We start from the raw sequence: 24823 nt of genomic DNA on the forward strand, positions 1-24823 counted from the left end.
ATTCCAAAGAACCATATTCTTTCCACATCATTACATCCTGTTCACTTCCCTCATAATACCCCAACGGTCCAACACGTAGCACTTACCTCTCTCCGGAGATAAGTACAGCCTACCTGCTAGCTTATGCAGCTACTGGTGCTGATGCACTAATCTCCGCCACATATTTTACTGCGCAGATCACACATCAAACCAAAACACGCCACGTAAATGGTAGGCGACGCAGTGAGTAGAACTTGACGTGGGAATTAAGTATTCTGTGTTCACACACCAAAACTTTTATTGGATAACGTGGCAATGTCCGTACTGTCATAAAAGAGTTTGAATTCTTGTTGGGAAAACGGTTAAAAATTTAAAAAAATTATAATAATAAATTTCGAAAGTGTCGCTATTTAAAAAGTAAATAAATATAAAATTTATATAAAAATTAATTTTTTAATAATAAATTTTAATTTTTTTTAAATAAATACTGAGGTATCTAATCTTATTTTTAAAAAGAAAAAGAAAAAAAAAATACATATATCTATTGTTGCTTTCACATTTTTCGAAATATAGAAGTTTTGACGTATGATAGTACGAGGTGCGTAAATCTCAATTACGAAAACACAGATCTAACGGCATCAATAAAAGGATAAGTATAGAGTGGATAAATATTATATAATTATTTTAAAAAATAATAAAATTTATTATTTAAAAATTAATTTTTTTAATAAAAATTCTATATTTGTTAATTTTTTTAAAAAAAATTATACGTTATTTATATAATCTATAATTATAAATATTATTTCTCTAAAAAAACATTTAATAAAAAGTTTGAATATTGAATTAAGATAAAATGATTGAAATGAAAGTTAAAAATTGAATAAAATATTTTTTTTAATATTATTATTTTTTAAAAATTTTTAAAAATTTAATTATTTATTATATTTTATATAAAAATTTATTAAAATTATAATAATAAAATAAAATAAAATACTTCTTATATCTCCTTAACTAAATCAAGCCTATAATTTTTGTCTTTTAAGTATTTACTTCCTTAGTTTTATTGCATGCCATTGGATAATTTTTATAGATTTGAAAAAATGAAGAAATAAGTAAATTATACACGTGGAGATCAGTATCACTACTTATTATCTTTTCCTTATTTTTTCTCGGAAACAAATTACTGACTCCTGAAAACAAAATACTAAATAAATCATTGGTCACAGTCTATATCGCATGATAACTTTTGACTATGTCAATTCGGATAATCATTATACAGGAAGAAATCAATAAAAAGGAAAACACTGCTTCTTCCATATATGAAATTATCTACCGAATATGATTTTATTTTTTTTTTCAATTTTTTATTTAATAATTAAGAAATTATTTTTAAATAAATTTGTGATTTTTTTTACATACTTGATTAATTTTAAAAAAAATGTTTGAAAAATAGTATTAAAAATAAATAGAGAGAGGCTGATCGGTGAGTCCAGTGGATGTTGCAATGTCCCAATCTAAATGATCACACAAAATACTAAGGCAGAGTGGAAGATAATGATGATGGCAATCATTTCATTATTGGATGAGGGGTACGAAAATTATGCCAGCAAACTCATGTCAGGGTGGAAAAAAATTGAAACTTAGGCCAATATTCTATAGCAATAAGGCGTTAGTTATAAAGGGCAGTTAATTAAGACTCTAATGCCATGAAAGCAACTTGAAATGAAATTAAAATAGAACAATAGAAAGGAGAGAGAATGAGAGAGAACAAATTGCACAAAATGCTATGATATTGAGCAATGAAACTTTGAACAAATTTAAAGAGATTAACGAAAACCTAGTTAATGAAAAAATACAGATAAACAAAAATTATATATGTAGTCATTTTTATATATTTTTTATACATTTTACTGATATGATTGATTGTGTATTTAAAAAAATTAATTTAACTAATTATATCAATGGAGTATATATAAAATATGAAAGAATGATTATATGTAATATTACTAAAAAATAAAATTAATTAATACGTTCAGTAGTCCGGCCTAATGGTTAAATATTATTATTCTTTCAAAAGGGAAGGGAAGCAACAAATCTAAGGGAAATATCCAAATCTCTTGTATTCTAACACATGATTATAATTTCTTGATAGTTTGGATGTGTAAATTAACCGTAAAACCAACTAATGATTGTGGTTGTTGAGATGATCATAAAGATACTGATAGTCGAATTTGTGGTTGTTGAGATGATCATAAAGATACTCATAAAGATATTGAAAGCAAATAAAAATAACAGTAATACTACGTATAATTATTTTTGTATATTTTTTATATATTTTATTAATATAATTGATTGGATCAATTTTTTTTAATATACAACTAATCATATAAGTGAAATGTATATAAATATACATAAAAGTATCTGTACATAAATTTTTTATGAAAACAAAGAATAAGATGAATGGAGCTCATTGTAAGATAACAAGAAGTCACGGGCTAGCTTTGAGTTTTTTTTACAATAATTTCCCTCTTTTTAGGGGGAAAAAAGTCCAAACTTTTAAATGTTGATGATATATATCTATTATATAAATAAGCGCGGATGTGGGTGTAACAATTTTTGTCTAATAACTTTTTTTTTTATATTTTACCACTGCTTTGTGTACGGTTTTATTGGGCCTCGTAGTTTGACCACATACAAAGAGAGAACGACAAAGATAGAAGGAGGCAGCATGGAGGCTCACATCAGATATGCAAATGGAGAAAAACCAAATGAAAACAAGGAAATTTAGAATAATATTTTCGAGAAACAAATGGCTGATTTACAAAATGATGAACATCGAGGATGATGATTGGAAAATGTTACATAGCATGGAAGAAAAATAACCAACCAAAGACTAACAAGAAGTGCACAGATTGGGGCTAAAACAGGGCAACAGTCAGACCAACACAAATGGAAATGCAAGAGGATTTTACAAGCTTGAACATGAAATAACCAAGGAAGAAATTAAGAAAGAGAAACGACATGGAGGCTCACGGCTTTGGGGGATAAAACAAGACACAAAAATGAAGCTAGAACAAGGCATGGTTTGAGGACAAAAACAACCAAAAATACAAGGGTTTACTCACAAGCTTGAACATGAAAATACTAAGTAAAAATAAACGAGAAAACCAAACATGGAAATGGGGCAAAAAAATAGAGCAAGGTATCATGGACAAATTAGACGAAAAAGAAGAAGAGTTTCAGCAATCCCATTTTGTAAATGAAAAAAACACGAAAATAAAAAGAAGAGGAAGAAGAAGAGCAACGGTGCACAAGGAAGTAGAAAGAAAAATAAATGAAGGAGAATAAGAGAAGCAACAACTGTAGTACATGGACTTGCAGAAAAATAGAAACCAAATAAGAAGATTAAAGTGTAAGCAATTACTTAACAAAAATAGAGGAACTAAGCTACTGCAACACCGATCGCAAAAGAAAAGAACACAATAAAAATGAAGAATAAGAAGGAATGGACGGCATGCCAAAGAAGAAAAAGAAAACAAAGAAGAAGAAAAGTAGCGTGCGGCACTAAAAACAAACCCACTCGAAAATAGAAGGGTCCAACAAATAAAAAGAGTACAATAAAAATAAATAAAAGTAAAATAAAAATACTATAACTCAATATTAATAAAATAAAATATTTAAAGTCCGATGATAAAATAATTTTAAGCGAAGAGCAATTTAAATACAAAATAATAATTAATATCAAGAAAACATATGAAAATAAATTTCACAACTTAAAAATTATAAAATAATCCAACAATTAACACTTTAAATTTAAAACAGGAAAACCACTAATCCTAATAATTTAAACAATCATTCAATAAAAAATTTGCCTTTTTTTACATTTTTTTTTTTTATTGTCAATTACTTATCCTTCCATATTACATTCATCTCCGTTAGGTCTGGACTTAACACAAATAAGATATCTTCAATTTCTTGCTAGAAAACACATCGCGTGGATATTAATCTTACTTTTCTTCATTTCATTATCCACCTCTTTCTTTTCTTTTATTTTTTTGTATAATCCGTTTTGGTGGGACAGCAGATCTACACTATCGTTTGCAGTGAATCGGTAGTTCTTCTATTGGGTGGCAATGGCTATTTTTGTGAGAGTAATGGCTCTCATAGTAGCATGTTGTGGCATCGTTTCCTTCATATTTGGAGTTGTTGCTGAAAACAAGAAGGTAAAGAATAGATTATGAGAAAATCTATGTAAGAAAATGATTCACCATTCTACTGCTCTTGCTCTTTGCTCTATTTGTTTTCTTGGATATTAACTGTTTTTCTACACATGGAAAGCAATATACTTAGAAAAATTTAAAATTTTAAGTAGCCCATCTAAAAATTTCATCACAAATGATTTATAGTATTTTTTTTCTTTTAAATTAATACTAATTGTTCATAAAAAGTTTTATGAGAAAATAACTTTTGACATGTTAGATTATAGTTTAGATTATAAATTTCATAAATTAAAAAATATATCATGTCTAAATTAAAAAATGTATAATAATTTTGAATCATAAATCAATCCTACAAATTTAACAAAAATATTTTAAATATTGACATTTCTATATTCTTGTTGATAATACATGACTTTTAACAAGTCGATCATACGAAGATAAATATGGGTTTAATTGTATTCATGGTAAATCAAATTTGATTTCATATTTTATATCAATATTGACCATGTCAGGCTAATATATATATTTCTATATATTAAATGTCACATTATTTTATATATTCTTCTTCAACATATAAATTTATTCATCTATAACATTAATATTACATTAATGGAATGGGGGTTAATTCATTAGAGCACTCCCAATAGATTCTCCTTCTTATCATTTAAAATATATTATCAAAACTCACTTTTTTTATTTTACATACTCACTTTTACAATTTACCATACATCAGCTTATCTATTTTTTTCTTCATATCATTTAAATAATATTTTTTTTATTTTTTTAAACATTTCCTTTCTACCAATAAATTTGTAATACCCATATTTTTTTTTATATTTACAATATATTATTATATACAATGTAATATAATTCAGTCATATACACACAAAATAAAATTATATAAATTAAATAATAATTTAAAATAAAATCAAATATGAAAAAATAGATAAATAATATTTCCAAGATATTTTTTAGAAAAAAAAAGGAGGTATTTTAAATGATAATCATAAAAAGAATTTGTATTTAAATGTAAAAAAAAAAAGAAATGATGGAATAAATGAAGTATAAACAGTTAAAAAATTATTTGAAGGATGAACAGTATCCTTTATGTGTAGCGGGTTGTTGTAATAATTTGTATTTTACAAACTCTTATACATAATCCATTGGAGCTCGTTTTATGAACAATTATCTAAATATTTTATATCTTTTGTATTATATATGGGCCATTGTGAGTACTTTTAGTAGGCATATGATCATTTTTTATCTTGTAATAATGGAATTAATGTTTTTCTTTACATTTTACAGCTCAAACAAATTAGTTAAGATCTTGTCTTATTTCTATTGTGAGAAGATAAAAATTAGGTATTTAAATATGAAGTTAGATAATTTATTAATAATTTTCTTTCATAAAAAATCATAAAATTTTTGTAAAAAATCTAAACTAGACAAATATCTTCAGAGAAATAATATTTGCAGTCATGGTTGTGCAAGCGGCGTGTAGTCGTTTTGAAAAAAATGAATTAATATGAGATCCACATGAAAAAAAACTAACTTTTTAATCGTGGACCTTATTTTTTTTTTCAAAACGATTATGCAGCATTTACAATTTCACCATTATATATAATATTGCTCGTATCCCTATTACTAGTGTGTATATACGCGTGTGTGTATATATATAATGTCACTTATTTGAAAGGCCTGACGGTGGAATTATGTATATACTTTTAGGCGTCACGTCCCACTCTGGGGGCAACTCTAGCTGTGTTTTGGCTTGGTCCCTAGTCTTATATGGAATGGAGTGTAGGCTCTACACTGTTACCCAGAACTCGATGATTTTCTTTTCTTTTGAAGTTAAAAAAAATAAACACATATATGCAGATAGATTGTCTCTTGATCGGTACTTCTGATGTATAAAATGGAAGCTTAATGTTAGACCCGTCAAAGTTGGGATATGAGTTTATGCTCATTAATATATATATATATATATATATGAAAAATTATACTAAGCAGTTCTACATCACATAAAAGAAAACATTACTTCTATATATGAAATTATCTACCGAATATGAAATTATTTATTTATTTAATAATTAAGGAAATATGTTTAAATTAATTTGTGAGATTTTTTATTTTTAAAAAATTTTAAAAAATATTTGAAAAAAAAAGTTAAGAAAAAAAAAAAAAAAAGGCTGATCGGTGAGTCCAGTGGATGTTGCAATGTCCCAATCTAAATAATCGCACAAAATACTAAGGCAGAGTGAAAGATAATGATGATGGCAATCATTTCATTATTGGATGAGGGGGCATGAAAATTATGCCAGCAAACTCATGTCAGAGTGGAAAATAATTGAAACTTAGGCCAATTTTCTATAGCAATAAGACGTTAGTTATAAAGGGCAGTTAATTAGGACTCTAATGCCATGAGAGGAAACTTGAAATGAAATTAAAATAGAACAATAAAAAGGAGAGAGATTGAAAGAGAACACAATTGCACAAAATGCTATGATATTGAGCAACTGAAACTTCAAACAAATTTAAAGAGATCAACGATAACCCAGTTAATGATAAAATAAAGATAAAAATAATTAATACGTTCAGTAGTCCAGACTAATGGTTAAACATTATTTTTCTTTCAAAAGTAAAGGGAAGTAACAAATTTAAGAGCAATCTTAACAGAATAGCCAAACATAAAAGAAATAGATGTTGAGAGCTGTTGGGGTAAAATCCAACCCACATTGGATTAGACAAAGCGTGTTCTCTCTCTTCTCTCGTATAGACATATCCCCAATATCATTCTATTTATTTCCTAGTAGATTTAATTCACGAATTAAATAAAAACACATGACCCAAATAAAAACACAAAGTTATGCTTTTTTATGAGCTAAATAAATATCACATGATAAAATTAAATAAATTAATAATTAAAAAATTAAATTTTTTAAGGTTAATATTATTTTATTACTATATAATGAATAAATAAATAATTTAATATAAATATTTGATGTAAATGAAATAGTTAAAGTCAAATTTATCTCATATTATTTTATTATTATATAATAAAAAAATAATTATTTCAATATAAAAATTTATGTAAATAGAATAGTCAAAATCTAAATTCTTTCCGTACTAAGTTTTCTTTACATACATATAATCTATTAACAATGCTTTGAAAATATCCAAATCTCTTGTATTCTACCACGTGATTATAATTTTTTCATAGCTTGGATGTGTAAATTAACTGCAAAACCACCTAATGATTGATAGAGTATTGAAGCTTTATTTTCCTAAACAGATACAATAAACATGATCAGAGAGGATCTAAGAAAAAACATCAAAATGCTACTATCGATGCACCAACAGTAAAAGATTAATGCATATGACAGTTTTACTTCAAACGAAATTTCTGGTTTTCTCGAATCTGTGGCTGTTGAGATGATCAGAAATATACTGAAAGCAAATAAAAACAAGAATAGGATGAAGGGGGCTCATGGTAGGACAACAAGAAGTCACGGGCTAGCTTTGAGTTTCTTTTACGATAATTTCCCTCTTTTCAGGGAAAGAAGGAGAAAAAAAAAAAAAAATCCAAACTTTTGATTGCTGATGATATATATATATATATATATATATAACTATATATATATAATATCACTTATTTGAAAGGCCTGACGGTGCAATTATGTATATACTTTTAGGGGTCACGTCCCACTTTGGGGGCAACTTTAGCTGTGTTTCGGCTTGGTCCCTAGTCTTATGTGAAAGGAATGGAGTGTAGGCTCTAGACTGTTACCCAGATCCACGATGACTCGATTATTTTCTTTTCTTTTGAAGTTAAAATAAATAAACACATATATGCAGATAGATTGTCTCTTGATCGGTACTCCTAAGGTGAGTTTGGACGTTGAATTGAAATAAAATTTAGAAATTAAATAAAATATTATTATAATTTTATTTTTTATATTATTATTATTATTTATTTATAAAATATAAATTTTAAAAAGTAATGTAATTTTAGAATGTACAAATTTCATGCATTCCATTTGAACAAATGTTTGGTTTATCATCAAAAAATAAACTTTTTTAAAAATGGGTGTGCATAACTTACATTTCTTATAATTGTAAATATCATTTCTTAATTTATTTTTCAAAACAATTATATTATGTAAGTATTTTAATAGATGTGTTATCCAAATCGACTTATAATTAAAAATTTTCATTTGAAAAAAATATGTAAATTGAAATTTATATAAAAAAATTCATTTTTAGTGATGGGCCCTAATATTTTTTAAAAAATAATGTGAGTTACAAGTTTCATACAAAATTTTTGTAAAAAATGGTTTCCACTAATAATTAAAAATATATTTTTTTTATATATTTTAATGTGAGGTCTACTTTTTTTTTATAAAAGGTTGTATAAAGCTTATTTATTTTAGAACTTGTAGAAATCATTTTTCTTTTTTCAAATAAGCATTGCACACCTTATAATTGTGTCTTGCATATATTACTGTTATATCACTACGTTTTCCGATCTTCTCCTTTAGTTAGGGGCCATGTTTGGATTCACAAGATTTTGAAAACTTATTCAAGTCATTTTTACTTAATCTAACGAACATTTTTTAACATTAAAATATTTTTAAAAGCTATTTCCATTCAATCATTTTTCTCGATTTTTATGACGATGACATAGAAATCAAGCATTTTCAAAAATAAAAAGCTTTCACAAAATCTCAATCCAAACATCACGCACTGCATTTTTTTCTACACATAGTACTTTCTATAATTAATTTAGAAAAAATAATAACCACAATTCGTGCACCTCAAGTAGTATGGTCTATATTTTATATATCTCCAAAATCTATAAAAATTTAATTCAGAAAATTACAAAGAGTATTAATTATCCTCCTACGTACCCTTTTCACCACTTTCATAAAATTCCAAGAAGTTAAACACCATGTTTCAAAGGGAAACTTAAATAAATACAAATGCATCAAGAGCCGTCTTTGTCCATTGCAAAACAATAAATCCTTAATGTCTTCTACTGAAATAATGTCTTTAACTTGATTGGAATTTGGAAAGGGAAAGGTAGCGAATTGAAGGATTAGGCTAAGAACTCGGAATCTTCAAATTCCAATGCCATGCACGTTGCTCATCTCCCTTTAATTGCAAAAAATCTTTGTCGTGTTCCGTAAAAATATATATATTGTTATTAAACTATCGAAAGGAGAGAGAGAGAGAGAGAGATAGAACTCAGAGAAGTTATGAAACTTATGAATTTCTTAAAGAATTCAACGATATATATAGGCGTACAAAGGGAACTATGCAAGTTACTATGCAGTACTATGCTGGTACTGTGCATATTTACTATGCAGTACTATGCTGGTACTATGCACTGTGCGATGTCGGTCATTTACTATGCCAGTTACTATGCAGTACTATGCTGGCACTATGCGCACTGTGCGATGTCGGCCATTTACTATGCCAGTTACTATGCAGTACTATGCTGGCACTATGCACACTGTGCGATGTCGGCCATTTACTATGCCAGTTACTATGCAGTACTATGCTGGCACTATGCACTGTGCATTTGACGGCTAGCTCAAGGTGGTCATACAATTTTACAATGTTATTTTACAACACTCCCCCTTTGGATGACCACTTATAATGAATATGCCTCGTTAAAACCTTGCCAAGGAAAAACCCTGTGGGAAAAAACCAATGGCGAAGGAAAAAGAGTACAATATTCATGTGTACCGTAAAATGCTTTAAGATTGCCTCATTAAAACCTTGCGAAGGAAAACCCAGTGGGATAAAACCTTAGCGAAGGAAAAAGAGTACAATCAGCATAAGTCTTCAAGACGTTACTCCCCCTGAAAAGTGCATGATAAAAGGTCTTCAAGTCTCCGCATTCCAATGTTCTGCACAATCTTCTTAAATGTTGCAGTTGGTAATGCTTTTGTAAATAAATCTGCCAGATTATCACTTGATCGTATCTGCTTGACTTTAATTTCACCTTTTTCTTGAAGTTCATGAGTATAAAAGAATTTAGGTGAAATATGTTTGGTTCTATCACCTTTGATATATCCTCCTCTAATTTGAGCAATACAAGCAGCATTATCTTCGTATAAAGTTGTTGGACTATCATTAATCACTGGAAGACCACACTTTTCTTGAATATGTTGGATCATTGATCTTAACCAAATGCATTCTCGACTTGCTTCATGAATTGCAATGATCTCTGAGTGATTTGAAGATGTAGCAGATAGTGTTTGTTTGACAGATCTCCATGATATAGCAGAATTTCCATAAGTAAATACATATCCAGTCTGAGATCTACCTCTGTGTGGATCTGAAAGATAACCTGCATCTGCATATCCAACTAATTGTGGACTTGAACCATATTGATAAAATAATCCCATATCAACCGTACCTCGAAGGTATCGAAGGATATGTTTAATGCCATTCCAATGTCTTCGAGTTGGTGCGGAACTATATCTTGCAAGTAAATTAACTGAAAATGCAATATCAGGCCGAGTGCAATTTGCAAGATACATCAGGGCTCCAATTGCACTGAGATAAGGTATTTCAGAACCAAGAATTTCTTCATTGTCTTCACAAGGACGAAATGGATCCTTCTGCACATCAAGTGATCGAACAACCATTGGAGTACTCAGGGGATGAGCTTTGTCCATGTAAAAGTGTTTCAAGACTTTCTCTGTATAATTTGATTGATGAATGAGAATTCCATTTGGCAAATGCTCGAGCTGCAGGCCGAGACAAAATTTCGTTTTGCCAAGATCTTTCATTTCAAATTCATTCTTTAAATATGTAGCAGTTCTTCTGATCTCTTCAGGAGTTCCAACAAGATTTAGATCATCAACATAAACCGCAATAATAACAAATCCGGAGTCTGATTTCTTAATAAAAACACATGGGCATATTGGATTATTCTCAAATCCTTCTTTCAATAGATATTCGCTAAGGCGTTTATACCACATGCGTCCGGATTGTTTTAACCCATATAAAGATCTTTGAAGCTTAATAGAATACATACTTCTGGATGTACTCAGATTAGAAGCTTCAGGCATTTTATATCCTTCAGGGATTTTCATATATATGTCATGATCTAATGATCCATATAAATATGCGGTGACCACATCCATCAACTGCATATCCAATCTTTTTATAACTGCCAAACTAATCAAATATCTGAATGTGATTGCATCCATAACAGGAGAGTATGTTTCCTCATAATCAATCCCCGGTTTCTGCAGGAAACCTTGTGCAACAAGTCGTGCTTTATATCGCACAATTTCATTACTTTCATTACGTTTACGTATAAATACCCATTTATATCCAACGGGTATTACACCCTTTGGTGTTTGTATAATTGGTCCAAAGACCTCTCGCTTTGCTAGCGAGTTTAATTCAGCTTCAATAGCTGATTTCCATTTTGGCCAGTCATCTCTATGTCGACATTCTTCGACAGTTCTTGGCTCAATTTCTTCATTACTTCTGGTAATGTCAAGAGCCATTTTATATGAGAATATGTTGTCGACAACAGTTTTATTTCTATTCAAAATTTCTCCTGTATTCATGAAATGTATCGAGATCTCGTTATTTTCAGGTACCTGTCCCTCTTCAAGGGAAGACATTTCATGAAATACCTCTTCAGGAGGTTCTTTCTCAGGAGATTTACTCTCTTCATGAGCATCAATTACTCTTATGGCCTGTGTTGGTATGGATTCTTCAGGAGTACCAAATTCATTTTGTATTTTCTTCTTTCGAGGAATTTTGTCCTTAGCACCAATAGGCCGTCCACGCTTCAGGCGTATCTTAGACTCGCCTATTGCTATTTTGGCAACTTGTCCTTCAGGGACTGCAATCCTTGCTGGAACATTAACAGCAGGAATATATGATTTTACCACACCTTTAGTGTCAGTAAATGCATCCGGTAATTGGTTTGCAACACTTTGCAAATGAATAATCTTTTGAACCTCTAGATTACATTCTTTTGTACGAGGATCAAATTGGGAAAGAGCTTTATTTTCCCAAGTAATTTCTTGTCGTGCTTCAGGCACCGACTTCTCTTTACACAATGTTTGTCGTGCTTCAGGCACCGACTTCTCATTACCCATTGTTGGAAAAATGGATTCGTCAAAATGACAATCCTCAAAACGTGCCTTAAACATATCCCCTGTAAGAGGCTCAAGGTATCTGATAATAGATGGAGAATCAAACCCAACATATATCCCAAGTCTACGTTGAGGACCCATCTTTGTACGTTGTGGAGGTGCAATTGGAACATATACAGTACATCCAAAAGTACGAAGATGAGAGATATTTGGTTGCTGACCAAATGCAAGCTGTAATGGTGAATATTTGTGATATGCTGATGGTCTAACTCGAATTAATGATGCTGCATGAATTATAGCATGTCCCCAAGCAGAAATAGGAAGATTTGATTTCATGAGTAAAGGTCTAGCGATTAGCTGAAGCCTTTTAATCAATGATTCAGCTAAACCATTTTGAGTATGTGTGTGGGCAACTGGATGTTCAACATCTATTCCTATTGACATGCAATAATTATCAAAAGCTTGAGATGTAAATTCTCCTGCATTATCCAATCGAATAGTTTTAATTGGATAATCAGGGAATTGTGCTCGTAGCTTAATTATTTGTGCAAGAAGTTTAGCAAATGCAGCATTTCTAGTGGAAAGTAAACAAACATGTGACCATCGACTTGATGCATCAATTAAAACCATAAAATATCTGAACGGTCCACTTGATGGTTGAATAGGCCCACATATATCTCCATGAATCCTTTGTAAAAACGATGGAGATTCAAAACCAACCTTTGAGATAGATGGTTTGATAATCAATTTACCTTGAGAACATGCAGAGCATGGATATTCATTGGGTAAGATAATCTTCTGATTCTTTAGGGGATGCCCATACGAATTATCAATTATTCGTCTCATCATTATTGATCCCGGATGTCCAAGGCGATCATGCCAAGTCATAAATATTTTAGGATCAATGCACTTCTGGTGCATTACAACATGTGATTCAATTGTTCTCATTTTTGTATAATACAATCCAGATGAGAGGGCAGGCAGTTTTTCTAATACGAGCTTCTGGCTCGAAATTATTTTAGTAATGAGAAGATGCTCTTTATCGTCTTCGTTAATGGTTTCAATATGACAACCATTACGACGTATATCTTTAAAACTTAATAAATTTCTTCTGGATTGTGAAGAAAATAGAGCATCATCAATGCAAAATTTGGTGCCATTAGGCAACACAATATAAGCTCTTCCGGAGCCTTCAATTAGATTCGATGAACCGGAGATGGTATGAACATAGGCTTTACTCAATGTTAGATTTTGAAAATATTTTTTATCCTTAAGAATTGTATGAGTTGTAGCACTGTCAGCCAGACATACATCTTTATTATTCATCTCGGAGATAGAAAGTTCATCAATAAGACTCATGATTCTACAAAATATATAAAACTTTCATTACTAAAAAAAAAACATTACAGAATAAAAATATTTTACAATAATATAAAGGAAATACATTAATTAAAAAGGAACACTTCCATGATCAACTCTACCACTAGAATCCTCAAAGAAATCAGAAACATCAAGACTTGTAATATCTTCTCCATCTATAGAATTTAAAGCATATGATGGTTCAGCAAAATTTGTTTCAAATTTCTTTGTTTTTTCTTTTATGGAAGATTGGTATAAGTCAACCAAGTGTTTAGCTGTACGACAGGTACGAGACCAATGTCCAGTCATACCACATCTATGGCATTCATCTTCATATTTCTTTACAAATTTATTTTGAGGACCTTTGCCCTTGTCTGAGTTGAACCACTTCTGGTGGTACGGTGTATATCTATTATTTTCCCTTTTAGTGTGGTCACTTCTAGGACCTCCACTTCTATAGTTTTTCTTACCACGTCCACGCCCTCTTTTTCTTTGAAAAGATGCACCATTCGCTTCTGGGAATGATGTAAATCTAGTACCATTCACTTCAGGGAATGATATAGAACCAGTAGGACGTGACTGGTGATTTCTTAATAAAAGCTCATTATTCTGCTCAGCTAATAGAAGACAAGATATAAGTTCAGAATATTTCTTGAACTTTCGCTCTCGATACTGCTGCTGCAGGAGCACATTCGAGGCATGAAAAGTAGTATATGTCTTCTCTAACAAGTCATCATCAGTGACTTTTTCACCACATAATTTCAATAGCGAGCTAATTTTAAAGAGTGCAGAGTTATACTCACTAACACTCTTGAAGTCTTGCAACCTCAGGTGCATCCAATCATGACGAGCTTTTGGGAGGATTACAGTTTTCTGGTGTTCATATCTCTCCCTTAAATCATTCCACAAAATAAGTGGATTTTTCACCGTTAGATACTCAGTTTTTAATTCTTCATGAAGATGGTGCCGAAGGAAAATCATTGCCTTAGCACGGTCCTGCAGGGACCCTTGATTTCCTTCTTTAATTGTATCTCCCAGGTTCATTGCATCCAGATGGATCTCAGCATCAAGGATCCAAGATAAATAATTTTTCCCAGAAATGTCAAGAGCAACGAATTCCAATTTTGTAAGATTTGACATTTTCTACATATATAAATCAAGAACATAAGTATGTTTAATATTTCATATTCATTTTGAAAACTATAAAAAAATATATTGAAAGACTTACTTGAAGTAGAGGACTATTAGCTTCAAGATCGTCAGAACTCTCGTGCTGATAACGTGTTATTAAACTATCGAAAGGAGAGAGAGAGAGAGAGAGATAGAACTCAGAGAAGTTATGAAACTTATGAATTTCTTAAAGAATTCAACGATATATATAGGCGTACAAAGGGAACTATGCAAGTTACTATGCAGTACTATGCTGGTACTGTGCATATTTACTATGCAGTACTATGCTGGTACTATGCACTGTGCGATGTCGGTCATTTACTATGCCAGTTACTATGCAGTACTATGCTGGCACTATGCGCACTGTGCGATGTCGGCCATTTACTATGCCAGTTACTATGCAGTACTATGCTGGCACTATGCACACTGTGCGATGTCGGCCATTTACTATGCCAGTTACTATGCAGTACTATGCTGGCACTATGCACTGTGCATTTGACGGCTAGCTCAAGGTGGTCATACAATTTTACAATGTTATTTTACAACATATATATATATATATATAAATAAATAAACAAAACAAATGGTTTGGCAGGAAGTCTTTCAATAGCGATTCGAGAAAGACAGAACGATCCATAATCCTGACGTATGCCATGCGCACTGCTGAACAAAGATCCCAAGTTTTCTCTTTGAACGGGGGTTTAATAAAAAAGTAAAGCTTTGCTAGATATAGTTCGTAAATACAGTTGGTGTACAGTCGACTGTACTGAATGAATAAAAAAAAATTATAAAAAAATTATTTTACATTCAGGGAGATCTACATGAATAAAAAAAATTATAATTTTTTTTTCATGTAAGTCTCGTATTAATTTACTTTTTTCTCCACGATTGCACGCCGACTGCATTTCCCGACTGCAAAAAGTATTTTTCAAAAAGTAATGTTATGTATAGTTATTTTTGTATATTTTTTACGCACTCTATTGATATAATTAGTTGGATTAAATTTTTTTTAATACACAATCAATCATATCGCTAGAGTACACAAAAGAATATCATTATGAAGTTGTTGATATATCATTTTATTATGAGAATAGTCACCCAATAATGGGTACCTTGTTTATTTATTTATTTAGTGATTAAACAAGTGGTTTTTTTAATAATATTGTGAAATTTTGTTTAAAATATTTAAAAATATAAATAATTAAATGGTCTTTTTGGGAGGAGTCTCGTGCTGGATGTAGCGTGACTCCTTTTATTGTAAGCACGAGCTCAATCTTGAGAAAGAATAACGATTTTTTTTTCTTAAATATTTTTCATTCATTTTTTTATATTCTTAAATGTGTTTATTTTAAAAAAATTACAATATCATTAAAAAATAATTTCTTAATCGCTAAATAAAAAAATTATGGGATCACATCGGACCAACTTTCAGGAGCACTAGCATTTCTCTTCATAAAATATTAAAAATTAAGGTTTTTATAAGGTAGATCTTATTTTCGAGTCTTGGAATGTGAGGTAGTATTTTTGCCATTCACATGGTTGTTAGCGTGCTAATATTTTTTTGATTATGTTACACATTATCTTATATCACATATTTTATATATTTTAAAATTATTTTTTAATTTAATTTAATTTAATTTTTATTAAATTAATTGAATTGTTCTATTTATTATTCATGTACTATATATTTATTATAGAAAAGATGAAAAAATAAAATAAAGATTTCTTGTTTGGATTTGGAAACTTTCTCAACTCATCTTATCATTATAACTTTTCTAAATCCTCATATAAAATATAATAAATAATTTAACTTTTTCAAATGTCAAAATAATATTAATAATATTTTATTCAACTCATCTAAAATCATCTCATTTTATCTCATCTGACTCCTGAATTTAAACTGGGTAAGTTGTTTGGATTCAAAAATCTTCTTAACTCATCTTATTTCATTTTATCATTATAACTTTTTCAAATTTTTACACAAAATATAATAAATAATTTAATCTTTTTAAATCTCAAAATAATAATAATATTTTATTTAATTCATCTAAAATCATCTCATTTTACTCTTGAATTCAGACCGATAATTTGTATTATGTGTGGATGATACTTAAAATTATTATATATATTTTTTATATCTCAAACACCTATTTAAAGAAGTTGATTTATATAGGCTTAATACTGTAAGTGTCATACTATCCAAAAAAAAAATACTGTAAGTGTCACACCATGTCACTATCGCACATTTTATATAAATCAGCAAATAAGAAATCATATAAAAAACTTATTTTATAATAATTAGAATCACCTTATTTTTAAAATATATATATTTCTCACAAATATATACAGCAGTACTCCCTGTTTAAATACAAAGTAGTGTTATTTAAGACTTCTATATTACCCATTATTTACATAATACAATTTAATCAGTAATATTTAAATTTTAAAATTTATCTTTTAAATTAAACTATGACATACGAATGGTATGTAGTGTAAAAAAATTTAAATATAAAATGTACTCAATATTTAAACTGGAAGAAATGATTATATTATAATAATAAGTTAGTTTGTGAATAATAGTGAGATAGTTTGAATTGGTTTGTTTTTACAAACTATCTCAACTTATCTCATTATTACAACTTTATCAAATTTTTATATAAAATAAAATAAATAATTCAACTTTTTTAAATTTTAAAATAAAAATAATATTAAAAAAATAGATTTTAATAATATTTTATTTAACTTTCAATTTTAATCTCAAACTTATCTTATCTCATATTTGAAAATAAACGAGATGTTTTACGAGATTTTAGGTAGAGAAAGAAAAAATGTTGAATAAAAAATATTATAAAATTAAAATATTATTAGAATTTAATTTTTTAATATAATTTTTATTTAAGGATTTGAAAAAGTTTAAATTTATTTTTAAAATAAATATAATGATTAATTTAAAAAATTTATAATAATTTGAAAAGAAATGAGAATAGAGACTGGGATTCACATAAAAGTCCTTAGTATATGTCAAAATTAACATAAGAGCATACAGGAAGAAGGACGAGGACAGGTGAGGATGCCAACTCGCGGAAGTTGTTGGATTGATTTTTAAAACGTCAATAATTAGAATTAGGAGGGACCCACCGTGGAGATCATCAGCTCTTTGTTATAAGGACACGTGTCCAGATAAATTCCGTGTCGAAGTTAGCGAACGCCGAAAGCCCCTCTCCTATAAAAATCTTTGATATGGAGCCCCCCTAGTGACCTGCAATCCAGCTATAAAGTGCAGCAATATTACGCAATCTCTTCATTTTTATACGTGATTTTTTTTTTAATTTTTTAATATTTTTTTTACATTTTTTTTGAGTTTATTTTTTTAAATTAATTTAATTTTTTATTCATTATTTATATATTAAATATTTGATAAAAGAACAAATAATAAAAATTTGAAAAATAGTAGTGTGTAAAGATTGTGTAAATAGTAAAAAATTGTGTAGATTTTTTAATAAAGGTGGTGATGGCTTGTTCAGCTTCGAACGCGTGGTGTTTCGTACGTAGTTTGGTGCCACGCCGCTGCTGCGATTTCAAGGAATTGAAATTTTCTAAAATTAAAGTAAAAGTGGCTCCGGTCAGTGAGGTTCTGTAATGCTTTCCTTTTCCAAAACCAATGATTTCGGCTTGGGAGGAATTGACCACTGATTCACTTTCGCGCGCACTTGTGAAAAAAAGATCTCATCTTACAAAAAAATATGTAAAAAAAATCATCCACTTTTTTTAAAAAAAATAATTTATACAAAATTTATCTATTTAAAATTTATATTTAACATTATTCTTCGGTTTGATCCATGACGTGTAAATTGGGGAGAGTGAAAAGTCAAGATTTTCAGGTCCTTTGTTCGGATTTGGGGCCCATTTCTGCAACTCCACATATCTTTGAATATTAGCATTCCTAGAGCCCGACTCGTTCTCATGGGTCACACGTCTCTCTCGCCAACGCAACTTTCCAGTTCGAAGTTTTAGACTGGGCCTGTCCGTTCAAAAGAACAGCAATGAAAATAGAGTGCCCAGATTGATGTCTGATCATATTTTATTCGTGAAATAGGTTGACATTTTCAACCTTTTTTGGGGGAATGGCGGGGGCCGGATTAGGTTGAAATTCAATTTAATGCCGGCTTTCGCATTTACAAGACTGAAACTCCAAATGATTCGAACCAAATTCATTTACAAAATAGAAGATATTTTTATCAAATAAGTTTAAAATTATTATAAGGGAATAATTATTTTTAAACGTCGCCCTCAGTTAAAATAGAATTGAAAAAAATCATCAATTTTCAAGCAACAAGCTTACACTAATGTAGTGACAATTAAGGGGTATCATTATCATTTTTAAGCATGAAACTCAAGCTTCAGACTTGACAATACAAGAATAACAATAATAATAATAATAAATTGAAGAAAAAACAAATTCATCCAAACAGTAAATAAGAAAAAGAGAAAAAAATGGAATTCACTGTATAATCACTTTTAAAAAATCAATAAAAGATAAGATTTACAAGAAAAAAATAATTTTTTTAATAATAAATTTCAAAATAATTACGCGTTCCTTTACTTACTTTACGATTATACTTATAATTAACCTTTTTAAAACTAGCTGTAATTCAGCTGTAATTCGCAGGGAATAAAAGAGCACTGCGTGAGTGCTACCCAATCAGATTTGAGGCTGAAGATATGTGAAAGTTGCAGTATAAAAGAGCACTGCGTGAGTGCTACCCAATCAGATTTGCTAATGCTAGCTGGTCCTCACTGGATTACTGCCACTGGTGAAATTGAAATTTTCCGGTAACCTCATTTACTCCCCAATATATGTATGATTTAAGAATGGAACACACTTTTATAGAAAATAATTAATTCGAATAGTCGAAAACCGAGGCCTCCTGAAACTTCTGCATTCTGTCCACTACCCCATACTCCTTTCGGCACCGCCTCAAAATACTCGATCCACCGCTAGCGCCAGCTTGCCACCACTTCCACAGGCTTACCCAGTAAGGAAACTACATTTTCTCAGAGAGAAAACGTGTCGCAACGAGTTATGCCAGATTATGCACCTTTAAACCAGACTAAAAAAACCGTACGCTACGAATTACGAGGATGATAATGAAAAAGCTGACAAAATTAAATTTCACAAGGCCTGCTATCGATATATAATAATAATAATAATAATAATTAACTAATTTTAAACAGCAAACGAATAATAAAATAAAGTACAAGTTTTGATTATTTCTTAGCAAGGATTTTGATTAGAGGCATTGAAGAACTGGGACTCGAGCTTCGACCTACAAACCGGACACGCCGATTGCTTAGAAAGCCAAGTGTCCGCGCACTCCACATGGAACCCGTGGTTGCAACCGGGAATCAGTCGTGCCAGTTGTCCGCTCTCGATCTCGTCGAGACAAACTGCGCACTCTGTCCCCAAAACCAACTCTTTTCCGGTGACCTTGGGCAGCTTCTCTAGTTCCGCCACCGATAAACCATTCTGGGTTGCTGGCTTCACCGGAAACTGTGGCTCGTTCTCGGAATTCTTTACGTACCATAAGAGACAGATGTAGAGTAGGTACACCACCATGGTGCCGGCGCAAGGTAGAAAGAGGGCCAAGAAAACCCAAACGATCATTGTCTAGGGTGGCCGGTAGAGAACTGACTGTGATGAGTAAGGAGGCTTGGTGGACACCATAGCGCGCGTTTAGGGGTGTGGGAAATTGATGAATTTATATGGCCAGGTTGGGGTTGCTTGGGTGGGTGTGTAACCGGCTGGCAGGGTATTCTGCGGTGGGAAAGTGTGTCAATTTTCAGCGTTCGATTGGAGCTGACGTGGTTTTGTTTAAAGGGGTGTGAACGCGGTTATATTGGAAAGAAATAGGACTTAGGAATCAAAACCTATAAAATTTAAAGATATGATGTTATTTAATTTTTTTTTTATTTAATATATTATTTATATGATATAATTTAATTAGTAAAATTTATTTTTTAAATCAAATTATACCACGCCGATAAGGTTTGGCGAGGCTTTCAAATAAAATTATTAAAATTTAAATAAGGATATAAAATGCAGATAAATAATTTCAATCAAATACTAAAACTATATTGTATTAATCAATTTATAGGTATACACGAGTTTGAATACGACACAATGGAGATGCACCCAACTGCAGATAAGAACTAAGTTATATATATGCAACTAAGTTAAAGGTATACACTATAGTTGTCCATTTGGATTTAAATAATGTGATTTGGTTGTAGCCATTCCTGAAGTTTATCAACAATATTATTTAGGCTTAGTTTGGATATCAAAACGGTTTCATCTAATTCTATAATTATAATTATTTAAAATTTTTATAAAAAATATAATAAATAATTTAATTTTTTTAAATTTTAAAATAATAATAATATTAAAAAAATAATATTCTAATAATATTTTATTCAACTTTCACTTTTTATTTAAAATCATATCTAATCTTACTCACCATCCACACTATACCTTAGTTTCTACAATTTATCTTTACCAGCATCTTTTGAGTTATCGAGTGGGAGATGAAGCCTATGTCTGAATTGTCAATCAACCATCTTAACAAAAAACATCCAGTGTTATATATAAAAAATATATATTTATATTTTGACCTTTTTTTGTTTTCAAATGCAATAGATTTCGCAACAGGGGACTTATTACACGTCAATTTTGTAAAGAGTTTTGTTATATATAAGTAAAGTTGCGTACTAATTTACGTATTAATACTGATTTTTTTATACTTAAAAGTTAAATTAGCATTATTTTTAATAAAATCTACTTTTTGACCAATCACAATAAATTAATACACATATTAATACATAAGTGTACTTGTAACTAGGCTTTTTCTTTTGTAAATAGTTTCATAAAGAGATGCAAAAATAAATTTTACAATGAAATGTTATCCTCACGTTATATAAATCTCGACTCTCTGTTGGCCTTTTTTTTTTTTTTCAAGATCTATTTTTGTAAATGAACTGGTCCGTGAGGATTCTGTAATAAAATTCCACCAGCACAATCTCATAAATAAAGTATCAAATTTATTAGCAGTTGCACTTTTCAGCATCAAGGGTTGCCTTAAAGCATTTTTTTAATAAAAATTATATTTTTTTATTTATTTTTATTTCTTGTCAAATGTGTGGGGTATGAATAATGAGTAAAAAATTTAATTAGTTTATAAAAAATAAAATAGAAAAATATGATGTGTAATGTATGAGTAACAAAATTATTTTTTTTATCAGCCGCTGACCGAGAGGTTTTGTTATACTAATTACTAATACGACAACCGTCATACAAAATATGGTTGCGTCCATCCTTTCTTTTTTTATTTTTTTTGGGTAGTAACATTAGAGATGACTATATACCCATAATCGGAAATTACTAAATAATTGTGGAATATAAATGATGTGGCACTTTCGAGTTTTAACAATATGCCATGACATTAATTAATCACTACAACATTTTGGGATTTATTCCACGGAGGAGATTAGTCGGAAAAGGCTAGGATTAAGTGGTAAAAAAATTTTTCTTACCAAAATTGTTTGTGGCTCGTTCGTGACATATAATAAGTGGCGAATACTTTTTTTCCACAGAAATTTTTTTTCATGGAAAAAGATACATTTTTTTCACGAATCTAGTTTGTGAAAAAAACTAGTTTGTCCCATGGTAAAAGCTGTTTAGATTTAAGCCATTATAGTCCTTTAAATTTATTTACCTACTAATATTTTTGGTTGAAAATAATACAATTCTCACGATAATATTCATTGAAAATATGGTGACATAAAGTTTTTTGTGATGTATCTTGTTGTGCCAAAAACATGCTTGTAATAGACTTTGTGGTGCCAAAATGAATTATAGTTGTCAAAGTCCATCTTTTTCCCACCATCTTGTATGATTGCTAATGTTTATTTTTCATGAAAGTCAACAGTTTGGTGGCAAATATGTAATACTTACCGAGCGTATAGGTAGAAAAATGTATTTGCCACAAGTTACATTCATGGCAAAAGCTAAGATATTTTAGAAAAAAAATGCGAGAGAGAGAGAGAGAGAGAGAGAGAGAGAGAGAGAGAGAGAGAGAGAGAGAGAGAGAGAGAGAGAGAGAGAGAGAGAGAGAGAGAGAGAGAGAGAGAGAGATTTAGCTGAAAATAATCATAACAGATAGTCTAATATAGGCTTAAATAAATATATTCCAACATTAGAGATCAAAATTGACACTTACAATAATTTAAAAATAAAATATTAGAAAAATTTACATTTATTTTTACAAACTTATCCATTCCCAATACATTCAAATTTTAGAAACCAATACCAAGTCATGCTTTACAAACTCATCTTTATCCCAACACTTCAAAATAATTCATCTTTATCCAACTCCATTCCATGCTCAAACATCAACACAAATGAAGTCAAATTACCTGTAAAATAATGGGTGTCTAATCAGCGTGACCTACAAAAACCATAACTGGAAGCACAAGGGATGCATAATTATAAGAAAAACAGAACTTCAATATAAGTGATGACCTTGCTTAATGCAAGAGTGAAGCAGTTCTTTGCTGCAGATAGATCTTCCTTCTTCCAAATCCAGTTGCCTAAACACAGCTAAGCAACTGTAAGAGATGGATTCAACTTAACCTGGAACAGGGAACAACCAAAATTGAAAGAGGAACTTCAGCCTGAGCACTAAAATGGGTTACAGTACTGAAACTAAAAATTTCTATTTTTTATATATTGGTAAACAAGTTTTTTGAAAACCAACAATTTCTTCTCACTCACAGCTTTTGAGAGATGATCCTCTGCTTCTTTCCTATAGTTTGGAAATACATCCAATATTTTTCCTCTCAGATATTCATATGCTGCACGCTGCATGGGCAATTTCTTTTATTCTGCCTAATGACACAATAATATCTCAAATAGACTCAAATGAGACATAAATATAGATTAGCAAAGAATGAATAATAATGGTAAATTCCCAAAGCACTAATCTGTATCATTGGCAGAAGCAATCTAGAGTGCTATAACAAGTGCAGATGCACAACATATGACCATTAAGAGGTTATGCACAAGCAAATGCCAACTTCTTCTGCTCATCTGATATTAGTTACAAATTTCAAATAGAAAAGTTTTGTGCAATTCTTTTGTAAAATACGGGTACCATTCTTTTACAAAAAGATTGCGCGAGACTTGTCTATTTGAAATTTGCACAGAACATCTATCATAAGAAGTTAAAATAAAATGATATAGCTTACATGCATGCATGCTAACAATGGTTATAAAAAGCAATCATGAAACAAAAGCTTCTCGAAATTCTTACCTTCATTTTCACCCTTCTTTCCCTTTACAATATATGCATGTTCCTTTGTCTAAATGGCTGCAGGAACCCTCAAGAAAAACTAATAGAGAGAAGGGTTAGCTGTGCATCTCTTGGAACACTTGCACCCTTTAAATAGCAGAACTCTCAATAACTAAAAACAATAATTTAATATATCTCTTAAAAAGCCCAAACTTTGAATTTTATCACAAATTCTCACGTGTGTGGCCTCTCCTCCACCCTTACCGAAAGATAGAATATGGTTCCCTAATAATTCATTCCAATATGCATTAATATAAGAGTATGTAAGCCACTGAAAGGAAAGGCCATTAAATAAAAGTCAAAATTTGTCTGAAATAATCGTAGACCATCACCCTTAGTAGAAATGATTGCTATAAATATTGATAGGTAGGTGGACAGGACATGTTGTTCTTATTCCCCCTCTTTTGTTAATTCCCAATGACTTAGGAAAGAAAGGTTATTAGACAAAACTACAAAGGCATACAGCATGCCCTTATATCTTTACAGAGTACATAAAAAGTTCGATCCTTTTTCTGGTTTCTCAAATTATATTTATTTTTTCTGGTTCTCAATTAGTTTATTA

The 24823-nt window shown here is 30.2% G+C and overlaps 1 long non-coding RNA gene across 2 annotated transcripts; it reads right to left on the reverse strand.

Annotated features, from left to right (window-relative positions):
* Positions 1-23045: 23045 nt before the first annotated feature.
* On the reverse strand, positions 23046-24339 carry LOC122317548. 2 transcript variants are annotated; one of them, XR_006244496.1, is made up of 4 exons: positions 24223-24339; positions 23685-23798; positions 23433-23543; positions 23046-23326 (listed from the first exon to the last, which is right to left on the reverse strand). It is a non-coding gene; the product is annotated as an uncharacterized LOC122317548 (long non-coding RNA). The 2 variants fall into 2 exon arrangements; XR_006244497.1 differs by having other exon boundaries at positions 23685-23771; positions 24223-24319.
* Between the last annotated feature and the right edge of the window lie 484 nt (positions 24340-24823).

Source organism: Carya illinoinensis, chromosome 7 (assembly GCF_018687715.1).
Source record: "Carya illinoinensis cultivar Pawnee chromosome 7, C.illinoinensisPawnee_v1, whole genome shotgun sequence".
NCBI lineage: Eukaryota > Viridiplantae > Streptophyta > Magnoliopsida > Fagales > Juglandaceae > Carya > Carya illinoinensis.